The sequence below is a fragment of the Capra hircus genome, chromosome 1 (genome assembly GCF_001704415.2).
Source record: "Capra hircus breed San Clemente chromosome 1, ASM170441v1, whole genome shotgun sequence".
In the NCBI taxonomy this organism is placed as follows: Eukaryota; Metazoa; Chordata; class Mammalia; order Artiodactyla; family Bovidae; genus Capra; species Capra hircus.
Genome location: NC_030808.1, coordinates 111,971,076 through 111,992,953, shown reverse-complemented (window position 1 = coordinate 111,992,953; position 21,878 = coordinate 111,971,076). Strand labels below are relative to the sequence as shown.

Below are 21,878 nucleotides of genomic sequence, written 5' to 3'. Positions count from 1 at the left end.
TTCTGCCCATTTTTAATTGGATTTTATTTTTTATATTGAGCTATCTAAGCTATTTGTATATTTTGGAGATTAATGCCTTGTCAACCTCTTCATTTGTAAATATTTTATCCCATTTTTCGTTTGGTCCATTGTTTCCTTTGCTGTGCAAAAGCTTTTAAGTTTAATTAGATCCCATTTGTTTTTATTTTTATTGTCATTACTGCTGGAGGTAGATACAAAAAGATATTGCTGTGATTTATGTCAGAGTGTTCTGTCTCTATTTTCCTCTCAGAGTCTTATAGTATCCAGTCTTACATTTAGAAGTTTAATCCACTTTAAGTCATTTCTAGACTACTTACAATACCTAATACAACATAAATACAATGCAAATAGTTGTAAATACAATGTAAATCTATGTAAATTGTTACTGGCATGTAGCAAATTCAATTTGAGGAATTTTCTAGAATTGTTTTCCAAATGCTTTGTTTTGCAGTTGGTTGTATCCACAAAGCAGAAATTGTGGGCACAAAGGGCCGACTGTACTTGAAAATGCTGCTACAGGTCTTGCGCACAGTGATCTCACCTCTAGCCTTCTGTTCTCTAGGGAATTGCCTCAGCTCTACCAGGTTTGGTTGCTCATGACGAGTTTCCTTAGATATTTCAGAACTCACTGGAATTTCTTTCTTTTCCCAGACATAGTAATAAAAAGCTTTAAGAGGTTCTTATGTTTTATGTCCTAACACAGAGTATAGAGAAATTAACATTTTTAGCTCTGACATCAATACATACCTTGAGAGGGAGGGGCCATGAGTGAGGGCTGTGATGTAACGTGGGAATGCAACCAAAATGATGAAGAGTTAACTCAGAGTCTTCTTCTCAAATAATTACATCTGCACTTATGTAAGCTGAAGATTTTGTAAACTTAAAGCATATAAGATTCTATGCCTTGTGAAATCTGTATGCTGCCACCTACCTAATCCTACTGTTCACAGATCACTAATCACTTCTTTGAGAATTCCAATCCAGCTTACATTGCTCCAAAGACATCTAGAAAGTTCAAAGTTAGAACATTAACACTGTGCATTCAAGAATCTTGGAAGGGGGAAATAATTACCCATTTATTAGTTGTATGACACATTTATTAGTTGTGTATTTTGATATTTTGTGCTATGACTTGGAGAGATGAGAAGTATATTCATTCATAAAGGGCTTAAATTTGACAGAAAAATTCACATGTATGAAAATATGAGTGAACAAATCATATGTCATTAATACTTCATGTAATTAAAAAGTATGATGTAATATAAGCTCATACAAAGTGCTGATTTTCTGTTGTAGCAATAAACAGAAACATGATTGAGGTTTACCAATATAAGCTGTCACTGATCAGGGTCTTATGTACCAAAGAAGTACATACACACACACACATATATGATAGGTATGTTTCTAAACTTCTGTGATGACAAAAATTACCCGGGGAATGTATTTCTTAATAGGCCTTCTCTTGACCTACTTAAATGAACTCTCCAGAGCAGAAGTTTGAGAATCAGTCTTTTTAACAAATGATTCCATTGTTTAAATTCAGGCAGGCTTAGCAAACATCGCAGTCTTCACAACAATTCCATGAAAACATTCTTCTTCTTTTATAGTTGAGAAAACTAAGGTTAAGAAGATTAATTAACTCCTCAAAGGACTCCTAAACTAGAATACAACAATCTGACTTCCAAAACTTTTGTTCTTTTCACTGCACTAAGCTTTCTTTGTTCTCTGAGCAAATGATCAGGTTGGATATGAAAACATAGCATTAAAATAATTATAGAAAAATTCATTTCTACTACTGCTTGAAAACAACATCACAATCTGTTTTTAAGTATTAAAGAATATTGAGCTCTTGAAGTAAGAAAGTCTTTGTTCAAGGTGGAAAGTTAAGATTTGTGGGAATGCTGAAGCTTTTGTGTTTCAGGGGAAAGTTGGACACACATTTGAACAAGAAACGAGATATCCTATAGCTTCAAAACACTAAGGGAAAGGCCCAGCATGTAGGGAGGAAAAATACTCCAGACTAAAGAAAAGAAAGTTGTTCTGACAAAGTACATAGGTTACCTCAATCTTGTTTCCTAACTTTCTAATCTAATATCAGAACTCTGTGGTATAGAGGTATAAAAATGCGAGAAAGCTGACAGGTCATGCAGGAATGGTATCAGCAGAAAGAAGTAGAGAAAAACCCAGTCTCCAGGAAGAAAGCTAAAATATGAGATGACGTCCTTAACCCAAGTGAAAGCAGAGCCCAGTTGTAAAGATGCCTGGAGCCTTCAGAAGTTTGGTGGCAGCCCACAGGCTGCTTCACCTAGCAAGTCTTTTAATGGATTTCAGGAAATCCATTGAAATAGCATCTACAGTTTTGTTTGAATGTATGTGTTCTGAGAAAGCTATGGCTTTCATGGGTTTCTCATTAAAGTCTATCATACAGAAAAAGGTCAAGGGAATAGAACAACCATATTTTTAATTAATTCAAACAGTGTGAAGAAGGGGGCAAATGGTAGATGGTTTTGAAACCCTTACAAACCTCTGTCAGGGAAGTCTAGAGGATTCAGGTCAGCAGTGTCCTGGTGAATGTTTAAAAACCTGCTGTCCAGTGGGGGAAAGCCCTGATTTATAGTACTTGTTGATTTCCGTGGCCAATTTAAAGCTGCCAATGAGATGGAGACTAACTTAGAAAATTCCTGAAAATTTAACAATTAGCTTTCACAAGACTACAGGCACCAGATCCAGTGGTCCTCTGATTCAGGATGAGTTCAATCTTCTCAAGTCATGAGAAAACTAAGATTAGGTCAAGTTGTTCATGAGAATAGTTGAGCCTAATTTTATATACATTTTCTGTTAGCATTTTAAAAATAAAACAGACTGCTTTAAACAGACTTTTTTAAAAAGCTTTTTTGAGATGTTTAATCAAGTCTATAAGATAAAAATTACTGAACAAAGCCAAAGCTTTCCCTAATTTTTTTGATAAGAGATTTTCCTTTTCTACCGAAAAATTAGTTGACTAGAAAAGGATGCTGTAGTTAATGAGGAAGAAACTGGGGCCCTGATCCCATTCGTGAGGGCTCCACATTCATGCTCTAATCACCTCCCAAACTTCACCCCCACTGCCAAATACCATCAACTTTAGGGGTTAGGTTTTCAACTTAAGAACCTTGAGGGGACACAAACATTCAAACCATACACTTCTAGAGCAGTGGTTTTCAAACTATGGATTTTGGACCAGGACCATCAGCATTACCTGAAAACTTGTTAGAAATGAAGTTACGAAGTTCTCAGCCATTTGTGGCTCCTCTCTTTCGGTATTTTTAACACATGCAGGTATGTGTGTATGTTAGCTTAGCCCCTGCTTTCTTCCACAAAAGAGAGCATAGATTGTTTTGTACCTGTTCGGGGTTTTTGTTTCTTCCGGAGATGACATCATATCACTGTATAAAGACCCCCTTTATTCATTCCTTTTTCTACTGGAGTGGGTTGCCATTCTCCTGTGTAAGGGATCTTGCTGACCCAGGGATCAAACCCAGGACTCCCTCATGGCAGGCAGATTCTTTACAATCTGAGCCACCAGAGCAGAGAAGCCCTTTACAGATGCTTAAGTGCCACAATATGTAGATTGACTACAGTTTATTTGGTTGGTCTTCTATTAATAGATATTTGGCTTTTTCCAGGGTTTTGCTCTAAATAGATTATGCTATAATGAATAGACTTGTGCACATATGGTTTTGTATTTTTACCAGTGTATCTGAGGAAACATCAGTATTCTTAGAGGAGGAATAGCTGGGTCAAAAGTTAAATGCGTATGTAATTCTGGTACTTTGATTGCTAAATACCCCCAAAAGTATTGTATCATTTTGAATTTCTAAAAGCAGTATACAAGAGTACTTATTTCCCCACAGCCTTACCAATATATGCTGTCAAATATCTTCATATTCCCCATCTGACAGGTGAATAATGCCTCTTCCTTACAGAGTTAATTATAGTTCTGTTATTATGTAAGAGTTATAAGGGACAAGTTTACATTTACCTTGTTTTCTATGAACTATCTCTCTTATTTCTAGCTCATTTTTTTCTGTTTAATTTACCAAATGTTTTCCTATTGCTTATGCGTGTTAAGTCATAGTTAGGAACATTCTTACTCTTAGGTGATAAAGAAATTAATCTATATTTTCCTATAGTTCTTATTTGTGCCCAGAATTTTTAAATAGGTTTCTGAAGAGATTCTTAGGTTCAAAGGGACAGTTTACAAATGCAAGTTTATAAACTGATGTCAAACATTGCAGTTATTTACATGAGAAACATTTAATAATCTGTCATTTCATGCTTTTCTCAATTCTTCTAAATGATGTCAATCTGAAGTCTTCTGGCCTGCATGATAAAATGTTCTATTAGTAAAACAAGTAAGATTATTCCTGGAGTAATATATACTCTTAATGAATAAACATTCAATTATTGAAAACTGTACCTTTCTAAGAGAAGACAACATACACCATTACGATGCATCCCACAATCCAGCCAATTAGGAGAAGAATAGGGACCACAAAGCGAGATAATGTAGCCTCTGCTGAAAAACAAGAGAAATCATATTAGAATGGTCATCTTGGTATTAAATATTCTGAATCAAGAGGGTAAGAGGAAATCTGATATAATATCAAGGGAAAAAATACACTCTCTAATGACACCCATACATGATTATTACTTTCTTTTCCACAAAGGGTACTTGTGACTCAGCTGGGTATTTGAAAGAGAAGTGTGTGTGGGAAAGCCTGGTGGCTCAGATGGTAAAGAATCTGCCTGCCATGCAGGAGAGTCAGGTTCAATCCCTGGGTTGGGAAGATCCCCTAGGAAAGGGAAAGGCCACCCACTCCATTGTTCTGGCCCAGAGAATCCCATGGACAGAGGACTGTGTTCAAACCATATGCCTTCCTTTTACAGTTAGGTGACCTTGGGCAATCCTGAGCTTGAACTTCCCGATTCGTAAAATACAGAGAGTGAAACTCATGATATCCACCTCCAGGAATTGTTCTAAGAATCAAATGACATTGAGTAAGTGCCAGGACTTTGTAAACTCTAACCACCATGTGTGTGTTTGCTGTATACAGAACACATTACTGCATTTGTTCAACAACACAGAGACCAGCTAGTTTACATAGAAACATTGGAAAGTGAGGTAATTCCTACTAAATAATCATAAAGTAGGGAAAGGTGTTGAAAACTGTTCTTAGATTTGATAGCTGAATTTATCATAGGAAAAGAAAGCATTACACCTTACGTAATCATGTAATCATTCCTGAACAGAGCACAGAGATTCTACTTTTTCAGTTGGTTCAGTATAGCAACCAACACTGATCCAACACACACATAGAAGACAAAAGTATAATAACTCCTTTTGTGTTTCCTATTGTTATGCCCAAGTCGCGAAATCTCCCAATGACCACCAGGGAGCCAATATCCGATGCAAAAGCAAGAGAGTTTTTATTACTAAGCTCGAGCTGGGGCTCCCACCGTTACCGATGCAGCGGCTATAGGGAGGAGCCCCGGGTTTTGGATTACATTGCTTATATAGAGAGTGTTCATGAAAAAAAAAGAATTTCTAGGTAGGGGGACATCTGATTGGTCACTTTCTTTCGAAGGGTTGTGTGTTGGTTTCTGATTGGTCCCTATTACCTAGGTAGACCACAAGTTCCTGAACCTTAAGTCAGGAGATTCTGGTCTGGGGTCCGATTGGCTCATGGGTGGTGGGGTGAGGTCAGGGGATTTCCAAAGGCTTTTTTCCAGGAACCTTACAAAATGGAGTTTTTCTGTTAACAAAATGGAGTAGCTTAGGTTCTTCACTACTTATACCCTTACCTGTAAAAAGGCAACTTATAAAAGTATTTTTTCACTGCATCTCAATCTTATTTCAGGCACCACACAAAATAGTTCAAAACACAGAAAGACATCATATAGAATAATGCCCTGTGTTAAAGGCTCAGGTATATTCTTAACTGAAAGCACAATTAAATTTTATGCAATTAGCTAACAAAGAAAATACATATTCTTAGCAACTGCATTCCTATTACAATTTCTATCACTCTAAAAGTAAAGTTTTTTTGATGCTGTTAAAATCAAGAAATGAGACACTTCTAAAATTTGGAGACATAATAGCAAATCTCCTGAAATTAATATGACTTTTAATAGCTTATATTTCCAAAATTGTTGGCGTATCTCAACTCTCACAAGTTCAACAGCTTTACTTAACTTCTCCGTCACACTGTGACCTTGAACAAAGCATTAACCACAACAATTTGAAAAAATTTTTCTCTTTACCTGCCATGTGGCATTGCCACATGATAATATGCTCTTTTTACTCTGATTTGGATAAAAGCCTTTTTATGAATTAAGGTACCATTACACTGGAAGTCATAATAATTTTTTTGAACTGTTTCTATATTGATTTAGTATTTTTTCCTGATTTCCCAGAACTTAGAATACCAATATTTTAACTGAGCATTTGTATTTTATACAAGCATATTTTAATACAGTTCTAAAATGTACATATATACCACTACTTTTAGCACTTTATAGTATCTTATTATTTATTATTCCTTGGAAAAAACCATTGATTGTGCTTTTAAATACTCAAAGCATACTTGCATTTGTCTTCTGTTAACATTAGTACTTTAAGTTTTATTATAATCTGTAGCATTGGTTCGAAATAGAAATATATAGGAACATAATATTTGCATATGTCACTTACATCAATAGTACAAATAAGCACAAAATCTCTTTTTAAATATGAAGAATAATTTCAAAATGCTTCTCTCCAATCCTGAGTATGCCCAAGCAGGTAGGCTTATACATAAAAGAACAATGTGCTCTGGGATAAGACTATCCAGGTTTAAAACTCTGGGATAAGACTACCCAGGTTTAAAACCTGGTGCCCCCACAAGCAAGTTACTAAATTTTGTTATGCCTCAGTTTCCTTATCTGTAAAATGGAAATGGTGATATCTCATGAGATTGTTGTCAGGTTTAAAAGCATTAATTTCCATAGACATTTAAAGCTTTCTTGGACACTATATATATTCAGCCCATCTTATCAATTATTTTTCTTAGATGTAAAAAACATTTAAAAACCAGAAGAAAAGAAATTCAGATGTCAAGCATCTTAGAAATGACTAAGCCTATTCTATTTATTTCTGACAGTCAGAAAACAGACACAGAAAGGTAGAGGGATTTCCCCAAATTCACATGGCCATTTAGTCACACATCCAACACAAAATTAAAATATCCTTAATTCTAGCCCAGCACACCACCGTACTTCAAATCCAGTACAACACTGGAGAATAACCTGCTTCTAACTCAATCTTCAAAACAAGCATGAACAAATTAAACTCTTTTGTTTCTTTGAACATTTCAAAGTTACTCATTTAATGTATAGATATGGTCCATAAATTGCATATCTAATGCATTTTTACAGTCACACCAACATAATGTGGTTAATGCTCCTTTAGAAGAGATACCATGCTCTTCAGAATAACAGGGAAACAGGAAATAAACCTGGGAGCCCAGAATGTTTTTTGCCAAGAGAGTTGGATGCCTTAAATCTTACCTTTTTCAGCCATTCTTCCTGTTGTTGGGTGGGCTGGTCAGGGCCACGCTTACCTCTTTGTTATTGTTATCCAGTGTCTCTTTGAACTTTAAATAGATACGTGGAGAGTGTAGCAGCTGCCTGACTCCTGGCTGCCAACTGTCTGGGTGATGTAAGGCATTGGAAAGCAGAACTCCTCTGTCTTTTTCTTTATCCTATTATTATGGAGGAAACAAAGGACTACAAGATCTAAAGTTAAGCTAAATAATTCTAACTCAGAGATATGCAGATTTTTTTACTCACTCAATGCCTCAGACAACATGAAGGAACTCTTCAGGGAAGTGGATGTACAGAGGAAAGATGACATTGCAATTAGACAAGTCCTATTAAAGAAGAAGGGTGGTATGATGGAGAGAAAGGACTTTGAGTTGCAGAGACCTGGCTTCAAATTCCAGTTGCTATTTCTGTAATAAATGAAAGTAGCTTAACTGAGCATCAGCTTCTTTAGTTTTAAAATGAAGATACTAATACCTACCCAAGGAAGAAGTGTCAAAAAGATGAAAAAGCTATATGAAATTTAGACAATTCTTTATTACATTATAGAATGCAAAAGGTAAAATAAATGGTGCCCTTTCCTATGAACCAATCTAAAAACAGAAAATTGTAATATAAATGTCCTAGAAATGAAAACAATAAAAAAATGTGGTATTACCTAGACTTTTCAGCGAACAGTCATAATCTTGTTTTTATTAGCAATGTGTCAAGATGGGACATCCCATTTTTAAAGTTCAACCCGGTTTATGTAACATGACCTAGACTATGCTCTAGATTCTTATTGGAGTAACTTTTGGGTCTGGATGGAAAAGTTTTGCAAAATGACCTATAACTAACTTTGAAAATATCCAGCACAAGACTGAGCTGAGCTCCTCTAAAGACAGACTTACCTGATTTGATCCACCTTCAGAGTTCCAAGAGTAATGTTTCCTGCAAACGACCACATCTTATCACTCATCAAAATCCACCAATGGTTCTCCACCTCCTAGACAATAAAAAGCAGGTTTCTTTTTAAGATCCCTAAAAAATCTCACTCCTCTAATTTCCCATTTGCAATGATGCTTCAGCCACACTGAACTTGCTATTGTATGAATCCAGGACGCTACCACCCACACAGGCAAGGATAACCTATGAATTTCTACCTACAGATTAGAGTGTGCAGCCAAAAAAATCTGGTAAGTTTACTGCATGTTTAATATCACTTAAGCCAAGCTGTCATCTCTCTCCAATTTAATATTGAAAGAATGACTGGCTTTACCAGATAAGAAGAGAGGTTATGTAACAAAATGCCTGGTAAAGTCAGGAGGTGTTTTCCCAATATTAAATAGCTATATATTGAACAAAACTTAATTGAGGGCAAGATAGAAAAAGAAGAAAAGCACAATGTTCAATCTCATTAAAAGCTGAATATTTTAAACAAATAGGCTCAGATGAACACTCTTAAAAAAAAAAAAAAAGATATTCAAAAGAAACAGTAAAGTACCATCCAAAGAACAAACAAAGATACATATGTATTAGGCTAAAATAATCTGCCTGAAATGGATAAGAATAGAATGTATGAAAGTATATACATTAAAAATAGTTATTTCCATGTCAGATGTCTTAAATTCTTTTCTAATGTGGTATATTAACATTATTGCACAAATTTTGATTCTGAGGGTGGATTACTTTACAACTCATTATTTTCTTTAGTTTTCTATGAGTAAGGGAGTGATAATCGCTCAGTTGTGTCTGACCCTTTGTAACCCCATAGTCTGTAAGCTGCCAGTCTCCTTTGTCCATGGAGTTTTCCAAGCAAGAATACTGGAGTGGGTAGCCATTTCCCAGGGGATCTTCCCGACTCAAGGATCGAACATGGGTTTCCTAGGCACTTTTCAATTGCAGACAGATTCTTTACCATCTGAGCCACCAGGGAAGCCTACTATTAAGAAACATTTCTAAGTATAAAGACAAGTCAACTTACAAAGTATCGGCAGATACATGCTTGACTTCATTTTATAATCTGCAGACAACATATTAGACCCAGGGATTGAACCCAGGTCTCCCACAGAAGAATTGCAGGTGGATTCTTTACCATCTGACCCACCAGGGAAGCTAGTTTTCTGTAGAGAGAGGGAAAAAAAGAAAAACTAATTCAATGAACATGAATTGCCCAGATCTCAGAAAAAGGTTCAATCTAAAATCTCATTTTCTTGGTATCAGTTTTTTTTTTAAGTTGTATAATATTTATTCAGGAAAAAATGTTTTATTCATTATTAGACTAGTTTTGCTTTAAACTCATAAACCCAAGGGCCTATATTTGACCATTTTCTCATCATCTTCTTAGGGCATATCACTTAGGTATATAGGTACATTTTCTAGTTTTAATTTGCAAGTTTTCTTGAATATTTAAATCTCAGTTCCTTTATTATCAAGGTGACATTACTTTCTTCTAGGGTATTTAAGCTAAAAATTTTTCAAATACTTGGCTCCTTATTCAAAAGAAGGCAGAATTCTTCACTTTTTAAACATTTTTTTATACCCAGAATTTTAGATATACTATAGAGATTAGTTATTATAGGTCAATATTATAGATCTGCATATGGACAAATTCCTATAAAGAGACAAACTTCCAAAAGTGACTCAAAAGGAATAGCATATCTGAATAGACTTTAAAAGTAAAGAAGTTGAAGTCATAATAAAATATCCCACAAACCAAAGTCCTAGAATAGATGGCTTCACATGAATACTACCAAACTTGCAGAGTTAATACTAACACTTAAAAACTCTTTGCAAGCATAGAAAAGGAAGGAAGACTCCCCAATTCACCCTATGCTGCCAGTGTCATCCTAAAACCAAAACCAAAGATCTTATAAGAACACTACAGACCCAATCTTGCTAATGAAATTAGGTGCAAAAATTCTCAGCAATAAACCAACAAGCCATATCCAGTAGCATAAAAATTATACACCATGATCAAGTAGGATTTATTTCAGGAATATGTAGTCAATACAACTTTCAAATACCAGTTAATATTATATGCCACATTAATAGAATAACAAAAACCACATGATCATCTCAGTAGATGCAGAAAAAACATTTGATAAAAATCAAATACTATTTCAAGATAAAAACACTCAATGAATGAGAAATAAATTCTCCTAAACTTCCTGAAGGGAATCTATCAATATAAAAATCCCATTGCTGGAGGTGGGATGAACTGGGAGACAGGGAGTGATGTATATACAGTACTATGTATAAAATAGATAACAAATGAGAACTTACTGTATAGCACAGGGAACTCTACTCAATGCTATGTGCTAACCTAAATGGAAAGGAAATGCAAAAAGAGCTATATGTACACATGTAGTTGATTCATTTTGTTGTATAGCAGAAACTAACACATTTCAAAGTAATTATACTTCAATAAAAAATAAAGTATATCTTTAAAAAAAAAAAAAACACCGCTACCATCATGCTTAATTGTGAAAGACTAGATGCTCCCCCCTACCCAACATCATAAATTTAACCAAAGATGTACAAGGTCTGTAACTGAAGCCAAGCAAAACATTGCTGAGGAAAATTAAGGAAGATCTAAATAAGTGGATCAAGAGGGAAGAAAGAAAGAAAGAAAGTGAAGTCACTCAGTTGTGTCCAACTGTGCAACCCCATGGACTGTAGCCTACCAGGCTCCTCCGTCCATGGAATTTTCCAGGCAAAGAGTACTGGAATGGGTTGCCATTTAAGGGACATGTGTATATATGGATATACATGTGGATATACCATGGCTGATCTATGTTGATGTATGGTGAAACCAACACAATGGTGCAATTATCTTTTTCAATTTAAAAGGAGAAAAAAATAAATGGAAAGATTATTCATTATGTTTTCTAATCTATAGATTAAAGCACTTGATAATGTTAAGGATGGCAATACTGCCAGAAGCAACCTATGGATTTAATGTCTTTCTGGGCTTCTCTGGCGGCTCAGTCAGTACAGAATCTGCCTGCAATGTGAGAGGACCTGGGTTGGGAAGATCTCCTGGAGGAGGGCATGGCAACCCACTCTAGTATTATTACCTGGAGAATCCCCATGGACAGAGGAGCCTGGTAGGGCTGCAGTCCATGGGGTCACAAAGAGTCAGATAGGACCAACTGACTAAGCACATATAATGTATTTCTACCAAAATACCAATGACTTATTGCTTTTTGGGGTGTTGTTGTTGTTGCAGAAATGGAAAACCTCACCTCAAAATACATACAGAATTGCAAGGGACCTTGAGTAATCAAAACAATCTTGAAGAGGAAAATAATGTTGGAGAACTCACATTTAACTGATCTCAAAACTTAACTACAAAGTTACAGTCATCAAGAATGTGTGGTACAGGTATAAGGACAGACATGCAGATCAATGGAATAGAATTGAGAGTTCACAAATAAACCCAAGTATTTACAGTTAGTTGATTTTCAGTGGGCTGCCAAGACAAAATATTAGATAAGGAATAGTCTTTTCAACAAAGGGTGCTGGGACAACTAGTTTTAAATATGCAAAAGTATGATACTAGACTCCCTACCTCATAACATATTCAAAAATTAACTCAAAATGCACCAAAGACCAAAATGTTAGATCTAAAACTATAAAATCAGAAGAAAACAGGGATGAAAAGGCAACTATTTCTTGGATATGACACCTAAGTAGAAGCAATCAAAGGAAAAATAGATAAGTTGACCTTCATCCATATTTAGAACTTTTGTACATCACAGAACACCATCAAGAAAGTAATAAAGCCATCTTTGGAATGGAAAAAATATTGCAAATCATACATCTGATAATGCTTTAGTATCTATATTTTTTTAAAAAAACCTCTTGAATAATTAAGAAAAACCAATTTTTAAATAGGCAAAGAATTTAAAGACATTTATCCAAAGAAGATATACAAGTGCCCAATAAACACATGAAAATATACCTAAAACACTAGTCATTAGGGAAATACAAATCAAGACCATAATGAGCTACCACTTCACCTCCACTGAGATGAGTATAATAAAAAAAGACAATAACAAGCACTGGCAAAAATGTGGAGAAACCAGAACATGGCAATGCTGGTGGGAATGTAAATGGTACAGTCACCTTGAAAAACAATTTTGCATTACCTCATGATAGGTATGGAATTAACCTTAAGACCCAGCCATTTCATCCTTACATGTATACCGAAGAGAATTAAAAACAGGTGTTCAAACAAATACTGTACACAAATGATTATAACAGCATTATCAAATAGTCAAAAAGTAGAAAAAAACTGATAAGTAAGCCAAATATGTTATAGCCATAATATGTGATATTGTGCAGCAATAAAAAGGAGTGAAGATCTGGTATATGCTGAAATACATCTGAAACTTGAAAATATTATTATCTTAAATGAAAGATGCCATATTCTATTATATGATTTCATTTTATGAAATATCCAGAACAGGCAAATCTATGGGGACAGAAAGTGGATCAGTGGTTACTTGGCAATGAGGGAGATGAAAACGGGGAGTGATTGCTAAGAGCTATGATGTTTCTTTGAGGAGTGATGACAATATTCTGGAATTAGGTAGTGATGATGGCATTGCCTTAAGAATGTTCAAACTACCGCACAATTGCACTCATCTCACATGCTAGTAAGGTAATGCTCAAAATTCTCCAAGCCAGGCTTCAGCAATACATGAACTGTGAACTTCCTGATGTTCATGCTGGTTTTAGAAAAGGCAGAGGAACCAGAGATCAAATTGCCAACATCTACAGGATCACCGAAAAAGGAAGAGAGTTCCAGAAAAGCACCTATTTCTGCTTTATTGACTATTCCAAAGCCTTTGACTGTGTAGATCACAATAAACTGTGGAAAATTCTGAAAGAGATGGGAATACCAGACCACCTGACCTGCCTCTTGAGAAGCCTCTATGCAGGTCAGGAAGCAACAGTTAGAACTGGACATGGAACAACAGACTGGTTTCAAATAGGAAAAGGAGTACGTTAAGGCTGTGTATAGTCACCCTGCTTATTAAACTTATATGCAGAGTAAATCATGAGAAATGCTGGGCTGGAAGAAGCACAAGCTGGAAGCAAGATTGCCGGGAGAAATATAAATAATCTCAGATATGCAGATGACACCACCCTTATGGCAGAAAGTAAAGAGGAGCTAAAAAGCCTCTTGATGAAAGTGAAAGAGGAGAGTGAAAAAGTTGGCTTAAAGCTCAACATTCAGGAAACTAAGATCATGGCATCTGGTCCCATCACTTCATGGAAAATAGATGGGGAAACAGTGAAAACAGTGTCAGACTTTATTTTTTGGGGCTCCAAAATCACTGCAGATGGTGATTGCAGCCATGAAATGAAAAGATGCTTACTCATTGGAAGGAAAGTTATGACCAACCCAGATAGTATATTGAAAAGCAGACACATTACTTTGTCAACAAGTGTCCATCTAGTCAAGGCTATGGTTTTTCCTGTGGTCATGTATGGATGTGAGAGTGGGACTGTGAAGAAAGCTGAGCACTGAAGAATTGATGGTTTTGAACTGTGATGTTGGAGAAGACTCTTGAGAGCCCCGTGGACTGCAAGGAGATCCAACCAGTCCATCCTAAAAGAGATCAGTCTTGGGTGTTCATTGGAGGGACTGATGCTGAAGCTGAAACTCCAATACTTTGACCACCTCATGCAAACAGTTGACTCATTGGAAAATACCCTGATGCTGGGAGGGATTGGGGGCAGGAGGAAAGGAGGACAACAGAGAATGAGATGGCTGGATGGCATCACTGACTGGATGGACGTGAGTCTGAGTGAACTCTGGGAGTTGGTGATGGACAGGGAGGCCTGGCGTGCTGTGATTCATGGGGTCACAAATAGTCGGACGCGACTGAACTGAACTGATGGTTGTACAACCTTATGGATATACTAAAATCACTGAATTGCATGCTTTGAAAGAGTGGATTTTATGGTATGTGAATCCTATCTTAATTTTTTAAAGTTCAAATTGGTTCTTGAAACAGGAAAGATTTAGAGAAGAACCCCCAGACTTGCAAGGTGGAAATGGGAAAGGGAGACAGAACAGGACTGGCAGAAATGCCAGGCAAAATAGTAACAAAGTTGAATTTTTTTTTTTAATTGAAAGATAGTTGCTTTACAGAATTTTGTTGTTTTCTGTCAAATCTCAACATGAATCAGCCATCAGTTCAGTTCAGTCGCTCAGTCATGGCTGACTCTGCGACCCCATGAATCATAGCACGCCAGGCCTCCCTGTCCATCACCAACACCTGGAGTTCACTCAGACTCACGTCCATCCAGTCAGTGCTGCCATCCAGCCATCTCATCCTCTGTCGTCCCCTTCTCCTCCTGCCCCCAATCCCTCCCAGCATCAGGGTCTTTTCCAATGAGTCAACTCTTCACGTGAGGTGGCCAAAGTACTGGAGTTTCAGCTTTAGCATCATTCCTTCCAAAGAAATCCCACAGCTGATCTCCTTTAGAATTGACTGGTTGGATCTCCTTGCAGTCCCAGGGACTCTCAAGAGTCTTCTCCAACACCACAGTTCAAAAGCATCAATTCTTTGGCGCTCAGCTTTATTCACAGTCCAACTCTCACATCCATACATGACCACAGGAAAAGCCATAGCCTTGACTAGACGGACATTTACTGGCAAATAATGTCTCTGCTTTTGAATATGCTATCTAGGTTGGTCATAACTTTTCTTCCAAGGAGCTAGCGTCTTTTCATTTCATGGCTGCAATCACCATCTGCAGTGATTTTGGAGCCCCAAAAAATAAAGTCTGACACTGTTTCCACTGTTTTCCCATCTATTTCCCTTGAAGTGATGGGACCAGATGCCATGATCTTAGTTTTCTGAATGTTGAGCTTTAAGCCAACTTTTCACTCTCCTCTTTCACGTTCATCAAGAGGCTTTTTAGTTCCTCTTCACTTTCTGCCATAAGGGTGGTGTCATCTGCATATCTGAGGTTATTGATATTTCACCCGGCGAATTTGATTCCAGCTTGTGCTTCTTCCAGCCCAGCATTTCTCATGATCTACTCTGCATATAAGTTAAATAAGCAGGGTGACTATATACAGCCTTGACATACTCCTTTCCCTATTTGGAACCAGTCTGCTGTTTCATGTCCAGTTCTGACTGTTGCTTCCTGACCTGCGTACAGGTTTCTCAAGAGGCAGGTCAGGTGGTCTAGTATTCCCATCTCTCTCAGAATTTTCCACAGTTTATTGTGATCCACACAGTCAAAGGCTTTGGCATAGTCAATAAAGCCAAATAAGGTGTTTTTCTGGAACTCTCTTCCTTTTTCGGTGATCCAGTAGATGTTGGCAATTTGATCTCTGGTTCCTCTGCCCTTTCTAAATCCAGCTTGAGCATCTGGAAGGTCATGGTTCACGTATTGCTGAAGCCTAGCTTGGAGAATTTTGAGCATTACTTTACTAGCGTGTGAGATGAGTGTAATTGTGTGGTAGTGTGAGCATTCTTTGGCATTGCCTTTCTTTGGGATTGGAATGAAAACTGACCTTTTTCAGTCTTGTGGCCACTGCTGAGATTTCCAAATTTTCTGGCACATTGAGTGCAGCACTTTCACAGCATTATCTTTCAGGATTTGAAATAGCTCAGCTGGAATTCCATCACCTCCACTAGCTTTGTTCATAGAGATTCTTTCCAAGGCCCGCATTCCAGGATGTCTGGCTCTAGGTGAGTGATTACACCATCATGATTATCTGGGTCTTGAAGACCTTTTTTGTACAATTCTTCTGTGTATTCTTGCCACCTCTTCTTAATATCTTCTGCTTCTGTTAGGTCCATACCATTTCTGCCCTTTATTGAGCCCATCTTTGCATGAAATGTTCCTTTGGTATCTCTAATTCTCTTGAAGAGATCTCTAGTCTTTCCCATTCTGTTTGTTGTTTTCCTCTATTTCTTTGCATTGATTGCTGAGGAAGGCTTTCTTATCTCTCCTTGCTATTCTTTGGAACTCTGCATTCAGATGCATATATCTTTCCTTTTCTCCTTTGCTTTTCACTTCTCTTCTTTTCATAGCTATTTGTAAGACCTCCCCATTTTGCTTTTTTGCATTTCTTTTCCAAGGGGACGGTCTTGATCCCTATCTCCTGTACAGTGTCATGAACTGCAGTCCATAGTTCATCAGGCAATCTATCTATCAGATCTAAGCCCTTAAATCTATTTCTCACTTCCACTGTATAATCATAAGAAATTTGATTTAGGTCAAATGTGAATGGTCTAGTGGTTTTCCCTACTTTCTTTAATCTAAGTCTGAATTTGGCAATAAGGAGTTCATGATCTGAGCCATAGTCAGCTCCTGGTCTTGTTTTGTTGACTGTATAGCATTTCTCCATCTTTGGCTGCAAAGAATATAATCAGTCTGGTTTCAGTGTTGACCATCTGGTGACGTCCATGTGTAGAGTCTTCTCTTGTGTTGTTGGAAGAGGGTGTTTGCTATGACCAGTGCATTTTCTTGGCAAAACTCTATTAGTCTTTGCCCTGCCTCATTCCGTATTCCAAGGCCAAATTTGCCTGTTACTCCAGGTGTTTCTTGACTTCCTACTTTTGCATTCCAGTCCCCTATAATGAAAAGGACATCTTTTTTGGGTGTTAGTTCTAAACAGTCTTGTAGGTCTTCATAGAACCGTTCAACTTCAGCTTCTTCAGCGTTACTGGTTGGGGCATAGGCTTGGATTACTGTGATATTGAATGGCTTGCCTTGGAAATGAACAGAGATCATTCTGTTGTTTTTGAGATTGCTTCCAAGTACTGCATTTCGGACTCTTTTTGTTGACCATGATGGCTACTCCATTTCTCCTGAGGGATTCCTGCCCATAGTAGTAGATATAATGGTCATCTGAGTTAAATTCACCCATTCCAGTCCATTTTAGTCCTCTGATTCCTAGAATGTCGACGTTCACTCTTGCCATCTCTTGTTTGACTACTTCCAATTTGCCTTGATTCATGGACCTGACATTCCAGGTTCCTATGCAATATTGCTCTTTACAGCATCAGACCTTGCTTCTATCACCAGTCACATCCACAACTGGGTATTGTTTTTGCTTTGGCTCCATCCCTTCGTTCTTTCTGGAGTTATTTCTCCACTGATCTACAGTAGCATATTGGGCACCTACTGACCTGGGGAGTTCCCCTTTCAGTATCCTATCATTTTGCCTTTTCATATTGTTCATGGCATTCTCAAGGCAAGAATACTGAAGTGCTTTGCCATTCCCTTCTCCAGTGGACCACATTCTGTCAGACCTCTCCACCATGACCCACCCGTCTTGGGTGGCCCCATGGGCATGGCTTAGTTTCATTGAGTTAGACAAGGCTGTGGTCCTAGTGTGATTAGCTTGACTACTTTTCTGTGAATTTAGTTTCTGTGTCACTGCCCTCTAATGCCCTCTTGCAACACCTACTATCTTACTTGGGTTTCTCTTACTTTGGACGTGGGGTATCTCTTCACGGCTGCTCCAGCAAAGCGCAGCCGCTGCTCCTTACCTTGGACGAAGGGGTATCTCCTCACTGCCGCCTCTCCTGATCTTGAGCATGGAACAGCTCCTCTCAGCCCTCCTGTACCTGCACGGCCACCACTCCTTGGACTTGGGGTTGCTCCTTCCGGCCGCCGCCCCTGGCCTCGGGCATGGCGTCACTCCTCCTGGCTGCTGCCCCTGACCTCAGACGTGGGGTAGCTCCTCTCTGCCGTCCCTGTGCTGCCGTCACAGCCTGGCACTCTCGGCCGCTGTCCCTGACTTCAGTAGTGAGGTAACTCCTCTTGGACGCTGCCCCTCGGGCATGGGGGTCCTCCCGGCTTCTACCCCTGACCTCGGATGTGGGGTAGCTCTGTGCCGGTCGCATCTGCCCCCGCTAAGAAGAATCCTCACATCCTGAAATAAACCCAACTTGATCATGGTGTATGGGCTTTTTGATGAGTTGCTGAATTCTGTTTGCTAAAATTTTGTTGAGGTTTTTTGCATCTATATTCATCAGTGGTACTGGCCTGTAGTTTTCCTTTTTTGTGTTGACTTTGTCTGGTTTTGGTATCAGGGTGATGGTGGCCTCATAGAATGAGTTTGGAAGTGTTCCCTCCTCTGCAATTTTTAGAAAGAGTTTTAGGATAGGCATTAGTTCTTCTCTAAATGTTTGATGGAATTCTTTTGTGAAACCATCTGGTCCTGGGCTTTTGATTTTTGCGAGATTTTTGATCACAGCTTCAATTTCAGTGCTTGTAATTGGGTTGTTCATAATTTATATTTCTTCCTGGTTCAGTCTTGGAAGATTGAACTTTTCTAAGAATCTGTCCATTTCTTCCAGGTTATCCATTTTATTGCCATAAAGTTGTTCATAATACTCTCTTATAATCCTTTGTATTTCTGCATTGTCCGTTGCAACCTCTCCTTTTTCATTTCTAATTTTGTTGATTTGATTCTTCTTTTTTTCTTGAGTCTGGCTAAAGGTTTGTCAATTTTATCTTCTCAAAGAACCAGCTTTTTAATCTTTACTACTGTTTCTTTCATTTCTTTTTCATTTATTTCTGTTCTGTTCTTTAGGATTTATTTCCTTTTACTAATTTAGGGGTTTTTTTCATTCTTCTTTTTCCTGTTGTTTTAGGTTTAAAGTTAGGTTGTCTATTTGATGTTTTTCTTGTTTCTTGAGGTAGGATTGCATTGCTGTAAACTTCCCTCTTAGAAATGCTTTTGCTGCATCCTACAGGGTTTGAGTTGTCGTGTTTTCATTGTCATTTGTTTCTAGAAATTTTTTGATTTCCTTTTTGATTTCTTGAGTAACCTGTTAGTTATTTAGAAACGTACTGTTTAATCTCCATGTGTTTGTGTTGTTTTATAGTGTTGTTGTTGTTGTTGTTGTTGTTGTTGTAATTGATATCTACCTCATAGCATTGTGGTCAGAGAAGATGCTTGATATGATTTCAATTTTCTTAAATTTACTGAAGTTTGATTTGTGACCCAAGATGTGGTCTATCCTGGAGAATGTTCCATGTGCACTTGAGAAAAAGGTGTATTCTTCTGCATTTGGATGGAGTGTCCTGAAGATATCAGTGAGATCCATCTCATCTACTGTATCATTTAAGACTTCTCTTTCTTTATTAATTTTCTGTTTTGAGGATCTGTCCATTGGTGTGACTGGGGTGTTAAAGTCTCCTACTATTATTGTGTTACTGTTGATTTCTCCTTTTTTGTCTGTTAGTGTTTATCTTATGTGTTGAGGTGCTCCTATGTTGTGTGCATAGATATTTACAATTGTTATGTCTTCCTCTTGGATTGATCCCTTGATCATTGTGTAGTGTCCTTCCTTATCTCTTGTAATCTTCATTTTAAGGTCCATTTTGTCTGATATGAGGATTGCTACTCCAGCTTTCTTTTGCTTTCCATTTACATGGAATATATTTTTCCATCCTCTCACTTTCAGTTTATATGTGTCTTTAGGTCTGAAATGGGTTTCTTGTAGACAGGATATATATGGGTCTTGTTTTTGTATCCATTCAGCCAGTCTGTGTCTTTTGGTTGGAGTATTTAAGCCAGTTACACTGAAAGTAATTATTGATATATATATATATATACATATATATATATATGCCATTTTCTTAATTGTTTGGTGTTGATTTTGTAGACCTTTATCTTCTCTTGTATTTACTGACTATATAAGTCCCTTTAACATTTGTTGTAAAGCTGGTTTGATGGTACTGAATTCTCTTAACTTTTGCTTGTCTGAAATGCTTTTGATTTCTCCATCAATTTTGAATGAGATCCTTGCCAGGTACAATAATCTTGGTTGTAGATTTTTCCCTTTCAGTACTTTAAATATATCCTGTCATTCCCTTCTGGCCTGCAGAGTTTCTGCTGAAAGATCAGCTGCTAAACATATGGGGTTTCCTTTGTATGTTACATGTTGCTTTTCCCTTGCTGCTTTTAATATTCTTTCTTTGTGTTTAGTCTTTGTTAGTTTGATTAGCATGTGTCTTGGCATGTTTCTCCTTGGGCTTATCCTGCATGGGACTCTTTGCACCTCTTGGACTGGATTGACTATTTCCTTTTCCATGTTGGGGAAATCTTCAACTGTAATCTCTTAAAAAATTTTCTCATACCCTTTCTTTTTCTCTTCTTCTTCTGGGACCCCAATAACTCAAATGTTGGTGCATTTGATATTGTCTCAGAGGTCTCTGAGGCTATCCTCAGTTCTTTTCATTCTTTATTTTATTCTGCTCTTCAGAAGTTATTTCCACCATTTTATTTTCCAGCTCACTGATTCATTCTCTGCTTCAGATATTCTGCTATTGATTCCTTCTAGAGTATTTTTAATTTCAGTAACTGTATTGTTTGTCTCTGTATGCTTATTCTTTAATTATTCTAGATCTTTGTTGATTGATTCTTGCATTTTCTCCATTCTGTTTTCAAGGTTTTGGATCATCTTTACCATCATTATTCTGAATTCTTTTTCAGGCAGTTTGCCTATTTCCTCTTCATTTATTTGGACTTCTGTGTTTCTAGTTTGTTCCTTCATTTGTGTAGTATTTCTCTGCCTTTTCATTATTTTTTTAAAACTTATTGTGTTTGAGGTCTCCTTTTCCCAGGCTTCAAGTTTGAATTATTTCTTCCTTTTGGTTTCTGCCTTCCTAAGGTTGGTTCAGTGGTTTCTGTAAGTTTCATATAGGGTGAGATTTGTGCTGTTTTGTTTTTGTTTTTCCTCTGATAGGCAAGGCTGAGTGTGTGGTAAACCTGTCTGCTGATGATTTGGTTTGTATTTTTGTTTTGTTTGTTGTTTAGATGAGACATCCTGCACAGGGTGTTACTGGTGATGTGTGATGCCAGATCTTATATTTCAAGCGGTTTCCTTTGTGTGAGTTCTCACTATTTGATACTCCCAATGGTTAGTTCTCTGGTAGGCTAGGGTCTTGGAGTTGGTGCTCCCACTCCAAAGGCTCAGGGCTTGATCTCTGCTCAAGAACAAAGATACCACAAGTGGTTGGTTATGGCATTAAGTGAGATTAAAACAAATACCCAGAAATGAAAAAGCAAAGATGAATCCCAGAAAAATAACAGTTACAAAATCAGGCAAGTAATAATGAAAATATGGAATATACACTTATACATATATACCCATAAGCAAAATCAAAACAGTCCAACAAAAATACAATAGATTGACCTGGCAAACAAAGGAAATCAAAAATTATATCTACCAGTTAAGAACAAAATTAACTAAAGGACAAAC

At 37.3% G+C, this 21,878-nt stretch overlaps 1 long non-coding RNA gene across 2 annotated transcripts; it reads right to left on the bottom strand.

Moving 5' to 3' along the window:
• On the bottom strand, positions 4,298-7,956 carry LOC102184663. Of its 2 annotated transcripts, none has more exons than XR_001295884.2 (4): positions 7,891-7,956; positions 7,609-7,802; positions 4,481-4,579; positions 4,298-4,383 (listed from the first exon to the last, which is right to left on the bottom strand). It is a non-coding gene; the product is annotated as an uncharacterized LOC102184663 (long non-coding RNA). The 2 variants fall into 2 exon arrangements; XR_001918116.1 differs by having other exon boundaries at positions 7,609-7,827; positions 7,891-7,905.